This window comes from Musca autumnalis, unplaced genomic scaffold (assembly GCF_047663935.1).
Source record: "Musca autumnalis isolate F117 unplaced genomic scaffold, ASM4766393v1 scaffold_3, whole genome shotgun sequence".
Taxonomy (NCBI): Eukaryota; Metazoa; Arthropoda; class Insecta; order Diptera; family Muscidae; genus Musca; species Musca autumnalis.
Genome location: NW_027411866.1, coordinates 184,043,900 through 184,065,324, shown reverse-complemented (window position 1 = coordinate 184,065,324; position 21,425 = coordinate 184,043,900). Strand labels below are relative to the sequence as shown.

The window sequence follows — 21,425 nt, the reverse complement described above, 5'->3', positions numbered from 1 at the left end:
AAAAATGGGATGTATTACCGACTATTGTGATATCTCCGTTATTTGACCACCTACGCTAACCTACTTTGCATCATTGTAAAGACAGGATTTTCTACTTTCATAGCCAAGTTTTGTTTTTGGAAAGTATCCAACAAAAGCTGTGTTATTCGTCATTAGAATTAAAATCGAATAAATGAAAAGTTGGGTTCTATAAGCGACTATTGCGATATATTCGTTGTTTGACCACCTACGACAACCTACCATGTAAAGGTGATATTTTCTGCTTTCATTAGCAGGATTTGCCTTTAATATACCCCTTATAGATACGGAGATATTCGCTTTGAAATAAAACGTTGACTTTTTCTGCCAAGAAGTTTTTTGCCCATTCCGACCCCTGATTATTATCCGACCATCACCAAAATCAATAGGCTTCTTCCCCTCCGGGACCCTCATCAACGTGCAAAATTTGGTGACGATCCGATCAAAATTGCGACCTGTAGCGTGATTACAAGGTTTAGATGGACAGACGGACGGACGGACGGACACACATAGCCAGATCGACTCAGCTCGCCGAGACAATTATTTTGGTATATATAAGTATGGGTCTACGACCATTATTTCGATGCGTTACAAACTTTTTGGCCAAAACCAACTTATAATACCCTCCCCACATAGTGGTGTAGGGTATAAAAATGGGAAAAATGTGTTGAAGTTAGCAAGGTTTTTTGTATTTTTTCTTGATTTCTTGTCAAACCAAGGAAAATTCCGAAGTGAGCTTAAAGAAAGAATTGAAGAATACCCCTTGGGCAACATGGTTCTAATGTAAATTTGGGAATTAAACCCCCCATAACTTTTGGGCGCAGCATCCAATTTTGTGAACGCGAACAGATTTGGAACCACAATTTTTTTCTTAACCCATGTACCAAAAATCGTGAATGTGCTTGTAAAAAAATGTTTTAATTTTTTTTTCGATGGAATTGTAAAGGAAATTTGAAATTTACCATATACACTTTCATACGGGCAAAATGTGCCCCATCGAAATAATGGTTTTAGACCCCAAGTATGTTTGGACGAAATGTGTTTCAGACAATTTGGAGTCGATTTAGCAATGTCCGTCCGACTGTCTGTCTGTCTGGTGCGCACGATAACTCCCAAACGGATGAACCGATTTGGTCCAAAATTTGCCTTTCGCAATATTTTGTCCAAACTTAGTTTAAGTTCGAAGATATCGGTCCACTCCTTCCGGTACCTCCCTCACAAAAGTTTGAAAATGTTCGCAAATTTTGTGAGCACGATAACTCTTGAAGGGAGTAACCGATTCGGCCCATAATTTGCAACTCGTGAAATGTCTACCAGACTTAGATGAGGTTCCAATATGGACTCTAACGGTCCACTCCTTCGGGTACCTCCCACACAAAATTTCGGATAAGTTCAGTTTAGGACCTGCTCTCGAATCGCTTTGATTTTTGTTTAAGCAACTTGTATTCACTGCCCCCATACGACGGTACAAGTTTCATCAGGGGCAAGTCCATACTTCCTGAGAAAATAGCCTGAAAGTTGCACAAGACCCCTATGACACCGTGTGTGGTGGTTGAAGCGCAAGATAACTCTCGAACGGATCTGCCGATTGGGTCCAAAATTTGGCCTTAGTAATATTTTGTCCAAACATACTTTAAGTTCGAAGATAAGCCATATCGGTCAACTCCTTCAGGTACCTCCCCCACAAAATTTCAAAAACGTTCGGAAAAGTTGTTCGTACGGTAACTTTTGAAGGAAGTGGCCGAATTGGTCTATACTATACACATCCTAATTCATCTACCAGATATAGATCAGGTTCAAATATGGACTATATTTGTCCACTCCATCCGGTACCTCCCACACAAAATTGCGGATAAGTTCACTTTAAGACCTGATATCGAATCACTTTGATTTTTGTTGAAGCAACTTGCATTCGCTGCCTCAATTACGATGGTAATTTTTTTTTTTCAGGGGCAAATCCATACTTCTTGAGCAAACAGCCCAAAGGATGTAAAAACCCCCTATGGCACCATATGTAGTGGCTGGAGATCCACTTCCATAATGGTCAATGTCGATCCATTCCTTTAAGTATTTCCTCCGCAAAACTTTTGCTCTTTAATCCTAATCAACATTTTTGTCGTTTCATACGCCCACAATTTTTAAAACCCTCTAAATACATATGTTTTTTGGGAATTTTTTTTCAATATACACAGGCTGAGGGTATATCTCTGTCAGCCAAGCCGACTGATTCTTTTTTACTTGTTATATATGATTTAGGACCATATTCTACCGTTTTTATTCACATTTTCGTTATCTGCGGTCACAAAATATATTTTATTGATGTTTTCATAATAAAATCTTTCAGAAGATTATGTGTGCTCGATTCAAACTGTTTTTTGAATATCTATGGTGAATATGTATAGGGAAAATATTGATAAGCCAGATCGGACTTTGTAAAATTAACTGTTTTAGGACTATAAACTAAAATAACGTCAGCAGGTTAATTCATAGGTTCCTGATATTTTATGTGAAAATGCAGGGATAGTCTACGGCTGTCCAGTGAATATATCCGACATAAATACTATAATGATGGCAGCTACTCCTGCTGTGATAAAATTGACTGAATATTGCCAAATACACTTTATACCTAAAATGCAAGGATTCTAAGGAACCTGATGTCGAATATTTCAAAACCTGTAGAAATGGGCGGAACTTGCCACGCCTATTTAGGTTACTTTCCAACGTAAACTTTCAATACGCCGATACACGTATCTTCTTTTTTTGGTCCTCTTTCATAATCTGCGCGGGGTTTCTTGTAATTTTAAAAAAGTTCAATTTTGTTGTACATACAGTGTAAATACTTTTCTGAAGATTTGTTACTAAGCGGCTAACTTCAAAAGATAAATACTATATATTTGTTTTTTGTTCACTTACGTCATCCAAGTTTTATTACAAAATTTTTATTCCAGTGTTTAACCCAATAAACACATTTTTATGGTGTTCGGCAATTGTTAATTACTTTATTAAACCAAAATCGATTTCATTTTCATTTTCAATTTCAAATATATTGAAATGTATTTATTTATATTGTATAAAGATGAAAAACTATTTCGAAAAAAGCAATACAAAAATCAATTAGTTAAATGGTTTTCCCCGTTAATAAAACAATCGTCTGTGTGTTTATATGTAGATTTGTTTTTATAGTCAGTCCCTTGAATTATTTAATAGTTTTATTCACACCGTTTATGACCCGTGAGAAAAACCATACATTTACCGACCGGCTATTTGTTTTTGTTTGATTATTTACTTTTCTTGGTAAAAACACTTGGTAATTGCTAAAATGCCCAAACATGATCGAATTTTTCATAGCCGATTCACTGTGGGATTTGTTTTGTGCGGTGAATAATGACACACAAGAACAGAATTTTGTAAATATTTATTATTGATATTGTGAGTGGGATAAGGTATAGAGTATAGCTGCTAGTGCTATTCATGTAAGTGTAAACAAAATGTGTAATAATCTGCACAAAAATGACAGGAATGTTTTATTTTCTTTTTCAAGGAAACGTAGAAAGATACGTTATTAGTTATATTTGAAAAAAAAAACAAGTAAAAAGGTATCAGTCGGCTTTGCCGACAGAGATACACCCTCAGCCTACGTCTGGGGTATTTTTGGAATTTTGGGTATTCAGAAAATTTGGGTATTTTCAGAATTTTTGGACATTTGAACTTGCCGACAAAAATTTTAATTAGGATTAAAATTAAAAAGTGTTGCGGAGGAGGTATTTGCAGGAATGGACCGACAGAGTCTATTACGGAAGTGGATGTTATCTAGGGAGTCATATCTTTTCGATAGATATCGCGCCCACTAGTCATTTCAGTGGGTCATCGTATAAATTTTTGACTAGTATGCCAGGAAGTATGGACTTGTCCACGGATAGCATAATATCGTTCTAAATAGGACCACAACGAACACCATCGGTATACATTTACAAACGATCTGCGAACAGAGTCTTAACTGCCCTTAAGCACAAACGTTGAAATTTTGTTGGACAGGTACCCTAACAAGAGGACCTATATGGGTCATTTTAGAAGTTAAACTAAATTTAGAAAAAAATATTAGGTGATCCAAAGTTTGGACCAAATGGGTTGATCGGTTCGGTTTAGCCTTTTGGACTGTTTTCTAAAGAAGTATGTACTTGCCTCTGAAAACACTTTTACCGTCGTAATTGAGGCAGCGAAGTTTCTTCAACAAAAATCAAAGTGGTTCGAGCGCAAGTCTTAAAGTGAACTTATCCGAATTTTCTTCAACAAAAATCAAAGTGGTTCGAGCGCAGGTCTTAAAGTGAACTTATCCGAAATTTTGTGTGGGAGGTACCCGAAGGAGTGGATAAATATAGTCCATATTAGATCAGGTTCTATATCTGCTAAATATATTAGGATGTGTTAAGTATGGACCAAATTGGTCACTTCCATCAAGAGTTTTCGTCCGCACAATTTGTCCGAACATTTTTGAACTTTTGTGGGGGAGGTACCTGAAGGTGTGGATCGATATGGCTTTTCTTCGAACTTAAACCTTGTTTTGACAAAATATTAAAAAGACAAATTTTGGACCTAATCGTAAGATCCATTCGAGAGTTATCGTGCGCTCCAACCACTACACGAGGTGTCATAAGGGGTTTCTTGCAACTTTCAGGTTATTTTCACAGGAAGTATGGACTTGCCACTGATGAAACTTGTACCGTCGTATGGAGGGCAGTGAATACAAGTTGTTACAACAAAAATCAAAGCGAATCGAGAACAGGTCCTAAACTGAACTTTTCCGAAATTTTGTGTAGGAGGTACCCGAAGGATTGGACCGATTGAGGCCATATTGGAACCTCATCTAAGTCTGGAAGATATATCACGATGTGAAAAGATTGGATCAAATCGGTTCCTCCCTTCAAGAGTTATGGTGCGCACAAATTTTACGAACATTTTCGAACTTTTGTGGGGGAGGTACCGAAAGGAGTGGACCAATATAACTCATCTTCAAACTTAAACTAAATTTGTGCAAAATATTACGAACGCCAAAGTTTTGACCGAATCCGGTGATCCGTTCGAGAGTTATTGTGCGCTCCAGCCAGCCAGACAGACAGACGGACAGACATGGCTAAATCAACTCCAAATTGTCTGAAACAGATTTCGTCCAAGCATACTTGGGGTCTAAAACCATTATTTCGATGAGGCACATTTTGCCCGTATGAAAGTGTATATGCTGAGGGTATAAAAACTCTGTAATCTACAAGATCTATGAAATTGTATTCAAATATTGAACGTAACAAGTAAAAAAGTGTCAATCGGCTTTGCTTTGATCCGAAATTTTGTGTGGGAGGTACCAGAAGGAGTAGACAAATATAGTCCATATTCGAACCTGATCTATATCTGGTAGATATATTAGGATGTGCAGAGTATGGATTACATTGGTCACCCCTTCAAGAGTTACCGTGCGCATAATTTTCCCGAACATTTTCGAACTTTTGTGAGGGAGATACCTGAAGTGAACCGATATGGTTTATCTTCGAACTTAATCTAGGTTTGGACAAAATATTACTAGGGCCAAATTTTGGACCGAATTGGCAGATCCGTTCGAGATTTATCTTGCGCTCCAACCACTACACACAGTGCCATAGGGTTTTAATGTAACTTTCAAGCTATTTTCTCAGGAAGTATGAACTTGCCCCTGATGAAACTTGTACCGTCGTATGGGGGACAGCAAATACAAGTTGTTACAACAAAAATCAAAGAGATTCGAGAGCAGGTCCTAAGCTGAACTTTTCCGAAATTTTGTGTGGGAGGTACCCCAAGGAGTGGATTGAGTCCATATTGGAACTTCATCTAAGTCTGGTAGAACTTTCACGATGTGAAAAGCGTGGGCTAAACCGGGTACTCCCTTCAAGAGTTATCGTGGAACATTTTCGAACTTTTGTGGGGGAGGTACCGGAAGGAGTGAACCGATATAACCCATCTTCGAAGTTAAACTAAGTTTGGGCAAAATATTACGAAAACCAAAATTTGGAACGAATCGGTTGATCCATTCGAAAGTTATCGTGCGCTTCAGCCAGACAGACGGACGGACATGAGTAAATCAACTCCAAATTGTCTGAAACACATTTCGTCCAAACATACTTGAGGTCTAAAACCATTATTTCGATGAGGCACATTTTGCCCGTATGAAAGTGTATATACCCTCGTTAGCATAAATGCTGAGGGTATAATAAATATAACCAACATTCCATAACGAAATTTTATACGCTTGCTCTAGGATCAGGTTTTTCATGAAAATTTGTCGTTTTGGTTTATGCAGAACTAATAAAAAGGGAAACAAACCATCTTTGCCCCTGATGAAACTTGTACCGTCGTATGGGGGACAGCAAATACAAGTTGTTACAACAAAAATCAAAGAGATTCGAGAGCAGGTCCTAAGCTGAACTTTTCCGAAATTTTGTGTGGGAGGTACCCCAAGGAGTGGATTGAGTCCATATTGGAACTTCATCTAAGTCTGGTAGAACTTTCACGATGTGAAAAGCGTGGGCCAAACCGGGTACTCCCTTCAAGAGTTATCGTGGAACATTTTCGAACTTTTGTGGGGGAGGTACCGGAAGGAGTGAACCGATATAACCCATCTTCGAAGTTAAACTAAGTTTGGGCAAAATATTACGAAAACCAAAATTTGGAACGAATCGGTTGATCCATTCGAAAGTTATCGTGCGCTTCAGCCAGACAGACGGACGGACATGAGTAAATCAACTCCAAATTGTCTGAAACACATTTCGTCCAAACATACTTGGGGTCTAAAACCATTATTTCGATGAGGCACATTTTGCCCGTATGAAAGTGTATATACCCTCGTTAGCATAAATGCTGAGGGTATAATAAATATAACCAACATTCCATAACGAAATTTTATACGCTTGCTCTAGGATCAGGTTTTTCATGAAAATTTGTCGTTTTGGTTTATGCAGAACTAATAAAAAGGGAAACAAACCATCTTTGTAAAATATCTGTTTAAAATATATTTCGTGCATGTGTATCAATTAATTATTTCTCTTGTTTTATCCACAAGAATATGCTTTCCATCCTTTCTATACTTTTCTCAATCTCAATGTATTTTCCTCCAAATATCACCGACAACAGGTGTTACATTCATTTAAATTTATTTCACTCTTCTTCGTAATTAAGACATACACACACATCCAGAGTTCTCCAAATTTGCTTTGGCATCTTGAACACACCACTGTCCATTTGTATTTGCAATAAATTCAACTTTTCACTTAATACCTCGTAATTTAACTTGATCAAGAACAACAAATACGTTTATTTATAAACAAAATAAAATTGCATATAAACGTTTAGTCTGTTTGTCTGTGTGTGTGTCTGTGTAATAGAGGCGTCAAAACAACAACAACATGACTTGCTCCTAGCCGATGCAAATTACCTCTTGCAATAGTCAAAATTATTTCCGACAGAATGCAACGAAATAAAAAAATCGAAAATGCAACAGCAAATACAAAATATTTTATTCAGAGATTTAATGCAAATGATGTTTTAGACACAGCAAGTGGACTGATATTAATTCGTAATGATTTAATTTGATAAAATTAGATTAGAATACGTGTCTTTTGAAATAATCTGGAATTTTTGCACGTTTTGCAGTTTAAAATAAACATTAACAAATATTTGAATTAACTTTCATAAAGAAACAAGCACGAAATAGTAATTGCGAATCCTTTAAAATTAATTTGAAAAGTATTCCAGATTTGTCTCTCGGTCCATTACAAATTGTAATCAATCTCCAGGCCGCAATTTTGAACCAATCGTCACATGTAGCCACTGATCTGACCACATAGCCGTCGATTCTGTCTATATTACATTATTGAACGTTCCAATCTTGTATTAAAATCATATATAACAATTCTAATATCTTGTTTATATATTTTTTAAAGCCTTTAAAAGTTGGTAGTTGGTCGGGACATGTTGGCATATAAGAATTTTGATTTTAAATGTTCGGACTATTGCTCAGAGAATCTTGCTCCAGAATCGATTTGGACTGATGTATATAATGATATTAATTTTTTAAAGTATTAGCATATTGAAAATAAGAACTATGATTAGTTTCACTGTGTATCATTATGACTCAATTTTTTTTAAAATTTCTATGCAAATTTCTATTCAAACAGCCTTTGCCTTTTGCCGTGGTCATTTAAATGTTTCCCCTTATAGCTATTATCAACAATTTGCTTAAATGTTCTTCATCAGTTGTTAAAATTTTATTATTATTTCATTTAAATTTAATTCTCATATCACTGCCAATTGTTTTAAGTTTATTCTTTAATTAAATACGTAAACATCTTTGCCATTTTATAATTGTTTACATTTGAAATACTTCTATTTAAAACAATAATTGTGGGTATGTATGTAGGTTGAATATAATCGTCTCTATCTATGTGCGTGTAAGTGTTGATATCGATCGATAAAAACAATTCACGTTTCTTCCTTAAATAAACAGAATTAAATTATTTTTATTTACCTTCGGCGTTGCTTGTGTTGTGTTTTTGTTTACGTTTTGCTTGGATTTTCCAATGATTTTGCGTGTTTAGACCAAAACAACAGATGCTCACCAGCCAGCCAGCCCGCCTGCTTGATGTGGTCATAAAAGCTGAAGATGTCTAAAGTTTATTTGCTGCGTTCTATTTTAAGTCGATGTTTTTTTGCTGCTTTAAAATTCTGATTGTCTGTGTTGTTGTGCTTCTCATATTTATTTTATCAATGTGGTTCGAGTTTTTAACACTAATTGCTTATAATTCTATTTATAATGATTTTCATTTTAATTGTTTCTATTTTTAACATAGGCAATAATCGTATAATATACACATTATTAAATGAATTTTTTGTTGTGAGTTTTTACGTAACATTCTAAGTCGATATAACCATGTCCGTCCTATAGGAATTCAGGCGACTCAAAAATTTTGTACATCAGCTTATATTACTCCTAGGATGTTTGCTATATCTGTAAACGTTTTGTTATAATGCTAACTCACGTTTTTCGTTTTCGGTGTTTTGAAGGTTTTATTCTCATTATTTCACCGAAATGGATGAAATGTGGTATTTAGTCTTCCTTGGAGCTACAAAATGTTCTCCCAGAATTTTTTGAGTACAAGTTTCAATATAGCCTCCACAGAACGGTACCGACAGAGAACTGCGGATACAGGTGTACATTTTAGTATTGCCCCATATAAGATATACACCCGATTTTCGACACATCTTGAGGATTTTTTTGCTACATGGAGAATTTTAGATTAATTTTATACGCTCCGCAATTTAAGCTAACGAGGGTAGAGTGACCCGAAAAAAACAAACATTTTAATTTTTGGAAATCCCTCCAAATTTTTTCCTTTTGATCCATAAATTCTATGAATTATTAAAAATTAAAAAGAAAAGTATTATAACCTTTATAAATGGGGTACGAGCTTTGTAGCCTAATTAGCTTATCTTTTTATATTTTGGTGTACGATGCACAAACGTTTTTGAAATTTTTTTGGCGACCAGTTAAGGTTAACCCGTTCAAAATATCGCGAAACTAATACGTATAGCAAAATATTATAGTGGATTTTGAAGGAGGAGGTAATAGCTTATTTTTCATTCAAAAATAGTGCTTTAGCGTGTTGTGGAATTCTAGTTAGCTGCATATTTTCTTAGCGTATTTTGTAATGCCAATTCGATCATATACTTAATTTGACCTAAGGTTTCATTCATGATGTCCACCGGTGCCCATCTCGGGAATAGTTTTCCAAAGTTGGTCATGGGTTTAAGATAATTCAGTATTAAAATCAGATGCCATCTAGTGCCAGACTATAAATGGTGGGTCGCTGACTAAAGCTGGCCTAGAATAGGGTTTCTATAGATACATTAGCGTATAACTCTGTTATTAGACCACGGACATTAACATAATTGGCATCAGATTTGACTTACGTTGGCGGTACGTGCCTTCCAGGAAGAACGCTATAAGATCTATATTAAAAATTTTACCAATTTTCAAACAAAAATATTGATTTTTTTTTAATCCGCTAAATTGGTTAGATTTTATGTCGTTTTGGAGATTGTTTTGTTTCCCCAAGCCTATTTTTGCATTATAAGATAATCGGGACCTTTGTTCATGTCATTTTGTATTAACAGCATAAAACAACTCTTACCGTATACCCCCTCCAGAGGGGAAAGGGGGGAGAATGTTACGCTCGTGGTTTCTTAAAACACTCTTCACAGCAGCATAAAGCTGTAAGCGGCGCATTGGCTTGATTTTTACACTCTAAATATTTTTGACCACTTTCTCCATACAAGTAGATCGATCCACTGTGCAAAGGTGCAGTTTCACGAAAATTCTATAACTGCCACAATTATGGTCCGGTCGATGAAAACCTTTACTTTTTTCTCTAACTGTTGTTTTTACTGGGTAAAAAACCATTTGTGTTTGCCTTGGCAGCTGGCGTTTCTCTGCTGCGATGGATTCTCATCCATCGTCCTCAGCAGGTCATTTACACCATATATTTAAACTGTCTGTGCAACTGTATCAGTGTGAATGCTACCCAAGCATGTACGATAGGCTCGTTGATTTATATGTTTCTGTTTTTACCTTTGGGATTCTAGCTACAGAACATGAAGATCTTTCCCAACGTGTCTGGGTAGGGAAAGACTATCCAGAATATTGTGGCTGGGATAATGCACCAATCCAAAAGATATTTCCCATAAAATCTTCTTTTCCCAATTAATATTGTCCGCTGGTGTAATGTGGTCCTATGCCATGCCGTTAAAAAAACGGAAGTTCTATCATTCTTATTTTCCGGATTTAACCCTTTCCCACAATTTATTCAGTCCTCTACCAATGATGAATTGCTTCAGGTGGTCCACATTTGTCTGGTCTTATTTCGGGTATACGATCAGCAGGTATGCTACCAGCGGCTGCAGCTATGATGATGTCTCGGAAAATGCTTGCAGCTACCCGAGGATCTGAGGGAATGGGCAGCTGTCTGCAGCGTTGGTTTATAAATTCTCTGAGCCCCGCCAATCAGTTTTTCCATGGTTAGGTTTTCTTAACGGCGGTCAGAGGTTTCAAAGTCGAGTGTGCCGTTAACCGAAACAATCATATGAAGGTGGTCAGAGCCAAGCGAAATGACGGTTTGGCAGAACAAGTTATTTATCAGATCGGATGCACAATGGTGATATCTGCCCTGCTGTAACAATCTCTTTTATCCTCGTAGTAGCGTCTTCATTCACGGTGCAAACTATGGAGTTTTCAAGCATTAAAGTCCGCTACCACCAAACGGATATTGCCATCCAAAAACGAGCTAATGTCGCATAGATATTCACGTTTAAGTACCTCTCGGCAGTCACACACTTTACTGCTACCCCCAAACATTTTATGTATGGGTAGCTAGAGTAAAGCTCAAACGAGATAGGTCTGTACTAGACAGGCTGATGTGTAACAAAGACATGCAATCCTCATCCACCTCTTGTAGATCCTTCCGCAAAAGTTGTATCCACCGCTGCAAGTGACGGTGATACGATGTTCCTCCGACTGATAACGTCCACAATTTCGCCCACTTTGTATGGCTGACTTGCAGGAACGATGCATTCTCGGGGTGCGTAACAATAACATGGGCTGTAAGATACAGCGTTTTTGATTTTGGGGATATTGCGGGGGTGTTTCGTATTCTGACGACCACAATGAATCCGATTTCGAATTTGTAGACACGCTGGGAGATGTTTTGGCGCAGCAACAAAACTACTATAGAAATAGCCATGAGGCGGCAAAACCCAGAGCAGCCTCGGAAGTGCACTCATTCCTTACATCCATTACATCTCACTGACATTGAAAAGTGGTGGACGTGATCCGGGCAAACGGAGAAGATTCAACAACAACAGATTTACAAAAATGCACGACACAGAGATATAATTGTTGAGGTGATAATCTCTGGTGAAGATTTCTCCGAGTCATCACTCCGGTGATTCTTTGAAGAAGTATGAAATCCAGAATCATCACCAATTGTGATAGAAGTGTTATAGGTTATAAGAGCTACCGAAATATGAAGATTTTTCTGGTTTGTGTAATTGGGTCTTCCCAATCTCCGAAATGTCGTATCAACTCAAAATTGCTTAGTGGCAATATTGCCTTCAGCAAATTCTGAAATACTGAAACATATGGGCAAGGTAGGTTGCGCCATTAATCTACCTTGCCCATATGTTTCAGTATTTCAGAATTTGCTGAAGGCTGTTGTTATATTGTCAGCTCCACTGGGATTAAATTGGTTTCTAATCATGTTGCACAGCCGTTTGGATTCGAGGTCTAATTTTGTGGTTAAGCACGAGCTTTTTGATATCTTCATACATATTTCGGCTGTTTTTTTTTTTCTTTCTTAAGACATACCTTTGAACAGTAAGTTTAGATATCTCAGTTTTGGCCCACCCGAACTTTACGCCATTCTTATTTGTTTTAATTTTTGGTATGTTCCAGTACTGCAAGAATCTACTATTTTTAACTAGGTTTTTCGATATCATAAAGGAAAAATTGTCATCGTAGTAAAAAATAGTAGCTTCTTGCAGTCCATTCTAGTTAGCGATGGCATCATTGACACTTGATGAGATGTTTGAGTGTGGTGTTTCTATTCACCCACTACAATGTCTTATATAACAAGACATCGCTATTACTTAGGTTACTACACCACAATGTCTTTTCTTTAAACAGAACGTAGATTAGACCTTAGAGCACCATAGCGTTGTGCTTTTCACTGTGTTTTGCCCTCAACATGATTTTAGCTATGTCCTGTAACTATATTTGATAGCAATTATTGTAACTTTAAAATTGAACAATTAGTCTATTAAATTCTCCAAAAAATTCTCAATTTTGAGCATTGATTGAATTTAAAACAACAATAACAACAATTTCACTTTAAAACAGAACATCAAGACTAAGTGATGACACAAAATTGCTGGCCAAGCAATTAAGAAGCTGTTGACAAATGTGTCACTTTAAAGCAAGTGTTTGTGCGACACACTTGAGTTCATTGCGTTATTTGTGAAAAAATGTAGTGACTGATGAGAAAAGTTTTAAGTTGAAAAGTTTTTAGATGTCCACACACAGAGATACAGTTTCCTTATAAGCTTAAAGTGCGTACTAAGAAAATAATAGGCATAAAAATTCACAGGCGAGTAAGTAATTTTCACCTTAAATTGTAAGGGATACTTTGTTGAAAAAAATGTATTATTCATTTATTTCAAAAGTGTCTTATCTCAAAGTAATCGAGATACTTTCTTGGAAAAATGTATTATTCATATATTTTAAAAGAGTCTTATCTCAAAGTAATCGAATTGTCAGAAAAAGTGTTTATAGTTCGCAAACTTTATTCCGCATTTGTGTATTAAGTAATCTTATCTCCTGAAAAGTTTTTAAATATCGCCGATAATGTTCGATGTAAAATCAAGTACACTTCAGTTCCGTTGCATTATGCTCAATATTATTTGGCACCTATTTCAATATAAAGAACCATTTGATGAAAAATGTTAACTAAAAATATGTTTAAGCTTTGCAGATTTTTAACCTTTCGCCTATTAGTGCGAAGATAATTATTAATATTAATTTTAATTAACTTCTCGTTGGAATAGAGCTAAATGACCGTTTATTTTTGCAAGTGAAAAAGGAAAGCCGATGATTCGAACCCACGCAACCAACACTATGTTGCAAAAATAAACGATCATTAAGCTTGATTCCAACGAGAAATTAATAAAATATTTAAGTTTTTAATTCAATGTCATCTTATAGAAGAGCAATAGGCATTATAGAAGAGCAAGAGGTCTTCTTATAGAAGAGCAGGACATCGTCTGATAGAAGAGCAGAAGATCCTCCCATAGAAGGGCAGAATGTCTTCTAATAGAAGAACAGGACGCTCTCTCATAGAACGTCTTTTCATAGAAGAGCAGGACGCCTTTTTATAGGAGGGCAAAAGGTCTTCTCATAGAAGAGCAGAAAGTCTTTTCATAGGCGGACAGGAAGTCTTCTTAGAGAAAAGCAGGAGGTCTTCTTATAGAAGACCCGGTGATCTTCTTGTAGATGAGCTGGAGGTCTTCTTATAAATGACCTGAAGGTCTTTTTATTGATGACCTGAAGGTCTACTTAAAGAAGACATGTAGGTCTTCTTATATAAGACCTGGATGTCTTTTTATAAAAGTCCTCGAGGTCTTCTAATAGAAGTCCTGGAAGACCTGTAGGGATAGCTTAGCGCCTTTGCTCTGAATGTCTTCATTAATACAGGCCAATTTTGTTGAAACGCATTTAAGTGCATCGTCAGTACAACCCAAATAAAAAAATGGAAAAGTGGGATGTACGCCAATCTTCTTTCTCAACCCCCAATATTTCCTGAGGATCCGATCAAAATTGCGACCAGTAGCGTGATAACAAAACAATGGAAAGGTGGGATATATTACCGACTACTGCGATATCACTGTTATTTGGCCAACTGCGCCAACCTACTTTGCATCATTGTAAAGAAGGGATTTTTTACTTTCATAGTCAGGCTTTGTTTTTGGGAGGTCTCCAACAAAAGCTGGGCCATTCGTCACTATTATTAGAATCGCAAAAATGAAAAGTTGGGTTCTATTAGCGGTCGTTGTTTGACCAGCTACGACAATCTACGTTATATCGTTGCAAGGGTGATTTGATATATCCCATATAGAAGCGGAGATATTAGCTTTGAAATAAAAAAATTACTTTTTCCAATAAGTTTTTTGACCATTCCGACCCCTGAATATTATTTTGTGACGATGGACAAACGGTTTAGATGGACAGACGAACGCACATTCATTTTGGTATATATACCCAGCAAAATTTGAAGGAAGGGGTTCTATGCGATGACGTGATTTCATGGCATATTTTGCATTGGTTCAAAGCAAGTCGTGAAAGATCCGATCTTTTCATTAGCATTTAAACCCATGCAAAGGAAGTCGTGAAAGATCCGATCTTTCCATCAGCATTTGAATCATTTGTACAGATCACTAGAAACAAACAAGTCGATTTGTACATCCCAGGGACGTACGCAGGGGGGGGGCACAGGGGGCCCGGGCCCCCCCCCCCGAAATGGTTTGGTCGAACAAATTTTTTGAGCTACTTAAACAAATAATTACCTTTTTGCTTTTCATAAATAATTTTTTAATATTGGAGATCTTAAATGACCCAATAGAAAGTGTCTTTAAGACAACATTGATGAATCGTTCACGACATTTCCAATTCGTTCACGACTCCTTGTAGACAGCCCTTTGGGATCGTTGACGACTTTTTCACACATGTGTCCCAGTATTCATGCACGACAACTTGGGCGACAAGGTAAGCGAAGCTGTCGTCGACGACGACTTCGAAGACAAAAAACCCATTATTTCGTTGACGACAGCTTTACAGACAATGTCTTGATATTTGTCGTTAACGACCCTACTAAAGACAATTTCATTTGGTTGTCATGTGTCCAATTTTTATTTTTATTACATTAAAAATGCACCATTTTATAAATGTTATCTTACATTAATAATGATTCGTTCCTGAATATTCTCCGATCCACCTATTTTTGAATTTATCCGCGCCTCAATTTCTCATCACACCCTATGGAGGGGCCCCCTCTTTTATATATGGATTCTGTAAAAAGATAACATTATGAATGGATGCTGACAATAACCACTAAAATAATCTATAATCTTACCATATATGACTGCCGCATCTTTTAAAACCGCTGGGATTTTGGAATTTTCCATGACTTCACTACATATATGTATTAAAAGAATAACTTAAATTCCCAGTAGAAAGTGTCTTTAAGACAACATTGATGAATCGTGCACGACATTTCCAATTCGTTCACGACTCTTTGCAGACAGCCCTTTGGGATCGTTGACGACTTTTTCACACAAGTGTCCCAGTATTCATGCACGACAACTTGGGCGACAGGGTAAGCGAAGCTGTCGTCGACGACGACTTCGAAGACAAAAACCCTTCTTTTCGTTAACGATCCTCTTGAAGACAATGTCTTGTAGTTTGTCACCAACGACCCTCCTTGAGCTAATTTTATTTACATACATAAATATGTTTTTTAACATTTTTTTATTAACATACAAAATACAACATTTATGTACATATAAAAATTTACCACATAATATAAAAGCATTTTCGCGGCAGTGTGGTTTATAATCCAGAAAGGCCCAGGACTCCATTTAACAACAACTCCTACGACAGCAAGACTTTGTAGGCAAAATCTGCAAATAATAAAACATTATGCGCAATCTTGGGATGTATACATTTATGTATGTCATTTATACACTTACCTTTAATTGTTTCCACGATCGCGTTCCACTATAATAGACTCCAAATAAAGAATTCAAATTCTATGTTGATTGCTTCATCCTATGTTAAAGAAACAAAGAAAATCATTATTTTAAGGTTCATATGTATGTCAGTCATTCTATTTCTCACTTACCTCCAGCTGATTAGAAAAATGTCGCGAATTTTTAATTCAAACTGCAATTTTTGACCGATTTCAGTCGTGTTGAAATATTAACAATTCCTAGATATGTGTACAATTATTTCATAGCATATTTTGTTTGATTATTTTTTGTTTTTTTTTTCTGGTGACACATTGCAAGAAATTGTCATGCATCGTGTCGTGCACGACAATTTCGGAAATTTCATCAACGATTCGTCGACGAAAATGTCATCGAAGACTCGATTTTCTATTGGGTTATTTTTAAAGTTCCTTAATATAATTGTTCTCACTTACCGTTCTTTGGTTAAAGCACACTGTTTAGTAATGACGTGATTTCAGAATTTGATGATTTTATTATCTTACAATTATTCCAAAATGAATATTGTATATTTGAATCAATATGTGAACAATCATTTCATAGCACGCTTTTTTCAACATTTTTGAGTTTGTTGGCACGACACTTTGCAAGACATGGTCATGCATCGCGTCGTGCATGACAATTTCGGTAATTTCGTCAACGAATCGTCGACGACAATGTCGTCGATGACTTGATTTTCTATTGGGGATATATGGTTTTGAAGTGTACTTGTTTGTAGTGTACTGAAAATGTACTTCATTTACAAGTTTTGTAAGAAATATTTTCAAATTTTTTGTTTGAAATTTTCTGATTTACTTCTTTATGTCATATCGTTCCAGTATCAGTTTAATACATATTTGCTATGTTATTTTCGATGTTTATGGTATCCAAAAAATATTACGGGTTCAATATCGTGAGAATGGAAGTGCGTGAACTGAAAATTGGAATAATTTACCATATATCAAGGGTTTTTAGAAATTTACATATTTTGACAAATTTGTTGTTCAGATTCTTTATGGTATTGAAGTAATATTGGGTACCATCGGGAATAATATAAACAAACTTATGTAAAATATTAGAATTTGTGTACGTTAGACGTTGCAAAAATAACTATTCGGTTTTTAGGCTCTTCATTTCATCGGTTTCTTGAAATCCGTTGCCTCTATTTGATTAAACATGGACAAACTTCTTATTTCCCGTTTTTATCATCTTCTAGAAACTTTTTGAATAAACCAAATCTCTTTACCGCAATTATTTTCTAAAAATCATTTTCTAACCGAATTGCTAGAATGCGAAACTCGTTGCCTCCTAATATACAAACGTTTTCAGTTTGGTAGTAGTTTGGTAGTAGTTCGAACGACTTTGTATTCGAATCGTCGCACACTGGTCGAAACCACTGATCTAGCGGCGCGAAAGTCAAAAAAATCGAACTATAAAATGGCGAAATATTTTCCATTGAATCGATTACAGACACTTTGCAGACAAAGATTTTGTTTTTTTTTTTTCATTTTTGTTGTTGTAAATATTCACGCAGTTATTCACTGTCAAGTGCAAGAAATTTTAATGCATCAGATTTAAAAAAAAATTGCTAAAAACCTGATTTCATATTTGTGTAATTGTTAAATAAATTCGTAATAAAACTAAACAAAGTTTATTTTTTATTGATAGAGGAGAGTGTAAGTTAAATTAAAAAAAATGTTTGGGGCCTGAAGTTACATGGTTTTATAGAAATAAATTTTCAAAAATTATTATTTTTTTATGTTTTTAGGGCAATATACTTTTGTTAAATGGAGCGTAACTACAAAGGTCCTTCAAGGCCCAGTCCAATTTTGGTTTTACTAATTAATTTGGACTTCCTAGATTCCGAATGACCCCAATTTAGCTGCAAATAGCTGCAAATCTTGCTGATAAATGGTCTTGAAAAATAGCCTAAATCCTCAAAACAGCCAAAATCTGTCGGTACAGTTATATGGGGGCTATATCAAAATGTAGACCTATGGCCACAATTTTTGGTGGAGAAGATGTATAACCAACGAGAACCTCCTATGCCAAAATTCAGCTTATTTGGTCTGAAAATGTAGACAAAATCCTAACAATACCGAATATACCGAGGTACCGTTATATGGGGACAATATCAAAACGTAGGCCTATGTCCACAATTTTTTGTGGAGAATGTTTGTGTCCACTGGGAACCTCAAATACCAAATGACACCTAATTTGGCCGGAAAATGTAGCTTTAAATCCCCAAAATACTGAAAATAAACGTGGACCTATGTCCACAATTTTTGGTGGGAATGTTTAGTGACCACTAGTACCAAAGTACCAAATTACAACTAAATTGGAAGGAAATGTTGGCTTAAATCCTCAAAATACCGAATATCAGGAGGTACCGTTATATGGGGGCTATACCAAAATATTAGCCGATGTTGTTCATATTTAGTGCATCATTACCCACGGACACATACTACGTTTGTGCAAAATTTCAGAAGGATATCTCCTTTCGTTTCCAAGTTATTAATTTCGCGCCGCTAGATCAGTGCTTTCGACCACCGTGCGTCGTTGAGAAACATACCATTAATTGCTTCATATTTTTCGCTTTTCGTAAAAACATGTGCGTTCGGGATTTAATTATTTTTAGACGTTATTTTAAGCACATTTATTGTATATCTAGAAACATATAGCCTACATTGGCTCAGTTTGAGAATACATACATGAAAATTAGTAGAAAATAATGAAGAAAAACTTATTGTTGTGCGTCAAATACCTCTTAAATCTGCTATATGTAGCATACCTATTTTTCATATTATATAGGTGTAATTTTACCCTCAGTCATTAGGCTAATCAGGTTATATACACTTTGATACGATACAACTGTTCCTAATCGAAATTATTGTTTTAGGCTCCACATTTGTTTGAATCCGGGTCAGACAATCTGCAGTCATTAAGCCTAGTCTGCTTTTTTGGATGGACCACATGACATCTCTCAAACGGATTAACTGTTTTTTTTTCAAACTTAGCTTAAGTTATATTGGTTCACCCCTTCGTGTACATCCACCACAAAAGTTCAAAGTTATCGCAAAAATTGTGCGCTAATATCTAATATATGGTACAGAAGCTATAAATCCTACGATGACCAAATAAAATAACTGGCGGGCGGGATTACTATCGAAAGAAATTACTCTCATAATAAGATCCACTTGCATAATGTACTAAGTCGTCACATTCCTTCATAAACATTCTCCGCAAAAGTTAAATCCTTTTGCGCTTTATTCCAAATCAAATTTATTGGAAAAAGTAAGAATTTATTCGGAACTTCTACAATCGTTAAGATAAGTAAGCTAAAAGTTTCGATATGTTTGTCGGTAATTTCATATGTCCAAAAAAGGCCACAAAATTTATGAAAAAAACCCAGAAAAAAAATTTTGGGGAAAATATTTTGTGTGTGAAGACGATTTTCAATCTAAGATCTTCGAATACTAAAAGCGAAAACAAACCAAAATGCCAATTATGAGCGAATGTGGTTGGAAATGTATAACAAACTACCCGAACGTGGTCTGATATGGTTCATTTTCAATTCAAAATATCCAAGAACTAATGCATAATATATATTACTCTGTACCAAATTTTAAAATTGTATCTTAAATTTTGTGAACTCTCTCTGTTGATTGTAAATACTTTGTCTCAATAATGAATAAAAATCAACTAACAACCTTTAAAATAGCGTTACGTAACCCTACACGATATTTTAAAATTTTATGGATGTTGGTCAAGTTGGGCCCCCCCCGAAATGAAATCCTGCGTACGTCCCTGGTACATCCCTACATGTAGCGACATCAAAACAAAAGAGTATACATTTCCAAAATTTTTGTTATAAAATTACAAATTAAATGTAGGTTCACGAACTAGAAATTCTTAAAGGAGCGCTGTTGGAGTCCATGTCGGAATCTGAACTGGTGATGAGAAGATAATAGAAAAGCTTTTGTAAGATGTAACAAAATCAGTGGCTGAGAGTGGACGAAGTAAACTCTTTTGCGGTGCAGCGGCGGTGATAAAATTGAAATTTTGGGTGTAAACTTTATGCTGATATATTAGTTTTAAGTTATTTCATGAATTATTTTGAATTAATAAAGATTTTGGTTTGTCATGAAAATCATATTTCAATACAGAATTTTCCATTTTCCAAACAAGACATGAAAATGTCATGCCAAAGGGTACGTGAAAATGACATGTCAAAGCATTGGTCAAAATGACATGCTAAGGATCCGACAATGAATGTCATCTTAAGATCCGAAAATGAATGTCATCTTATGGTGGTCACGCTCATATAAAATTCATGAGTGAAAATGCTAAAAAGATGACATGCCAGATCACTTGCACCCATGATTCAATAGCATCCTTGGCATCGAATATTTTGCTGGGTATGTATAGGTCTTCGACCATTATTTCGATGCGTTACAAACTTTTTGGGAAAAACGAGCTTATAATACCCTCACCACATAGTGGTGAAGGGTATAACAAATAAAAAAGTATCAGTCGGCTTTGCCGACAGAGATATACCCCCAGCCTATGTGAATTGAAACTTTCATCTACGGTCAGATCGAATGTATTAAGGGTCTTTTCAGTATTTTGTGGTCTTCTTTGAATATTTGAACTTCCGGCGAAGATGTGGATTAGGATTAAAGTTCAAAAGTGTTGCAGAGTATTTAAAGGAATGGACCGACATAGTCCTTTATGGAAGTGGATCTTATTTCAGGAGTCATATCTTTTCGATAGATATCACGCCCACTAGTCATTTCAGTGGGTCATCGTATAACTTTTGGACCAGTATGCCAGTAAGCATGGACATATCCGCATAATATCGTTGTTAACTGGACCACAATACATAGGTATACATTTCTAAAAACTCTCGAACAGACCTTAAAATGCACTTAGACACAAATTTTGAAATTTTGTGGTGGGGAGGGGGTACCCTAAGGTACCTCCATAGAGGTTAAACTAAATTTGGACAAACAAGTAAGCTA

At 35.9% G+C, this 21,425-nt stretch overlaps 1 protein-coding gene and 1 long non-coding RNA gene across 8 annotated transcripts in view; one reads left to right on the top strand and one right to left on the bottom strand.

The window, feature by feature from the left end:
* LOC141398572 (frequenin-2) overlaps positions 1-21,425 on the top strand; it is a 258,760-nt gene that overhangs the window by 19,768 nt on the left and 217,567 nt on the right. The window lies entirely within an intron of this gene.
* LOC141396759 (uncharacterized) lies at positions 16,200-16,628 on the bottom strand. The gene is made up of 3 exons (XR_012411236.1): positions 16,542-16,628; positions 16,390-16,468; positions 16,200-16,320 (listed from the first exon to the last, which is right to left on the bottom strand). It is a non-coding gene; the product is annotated as an uncharacterized lncRNA (long non-coding RNA).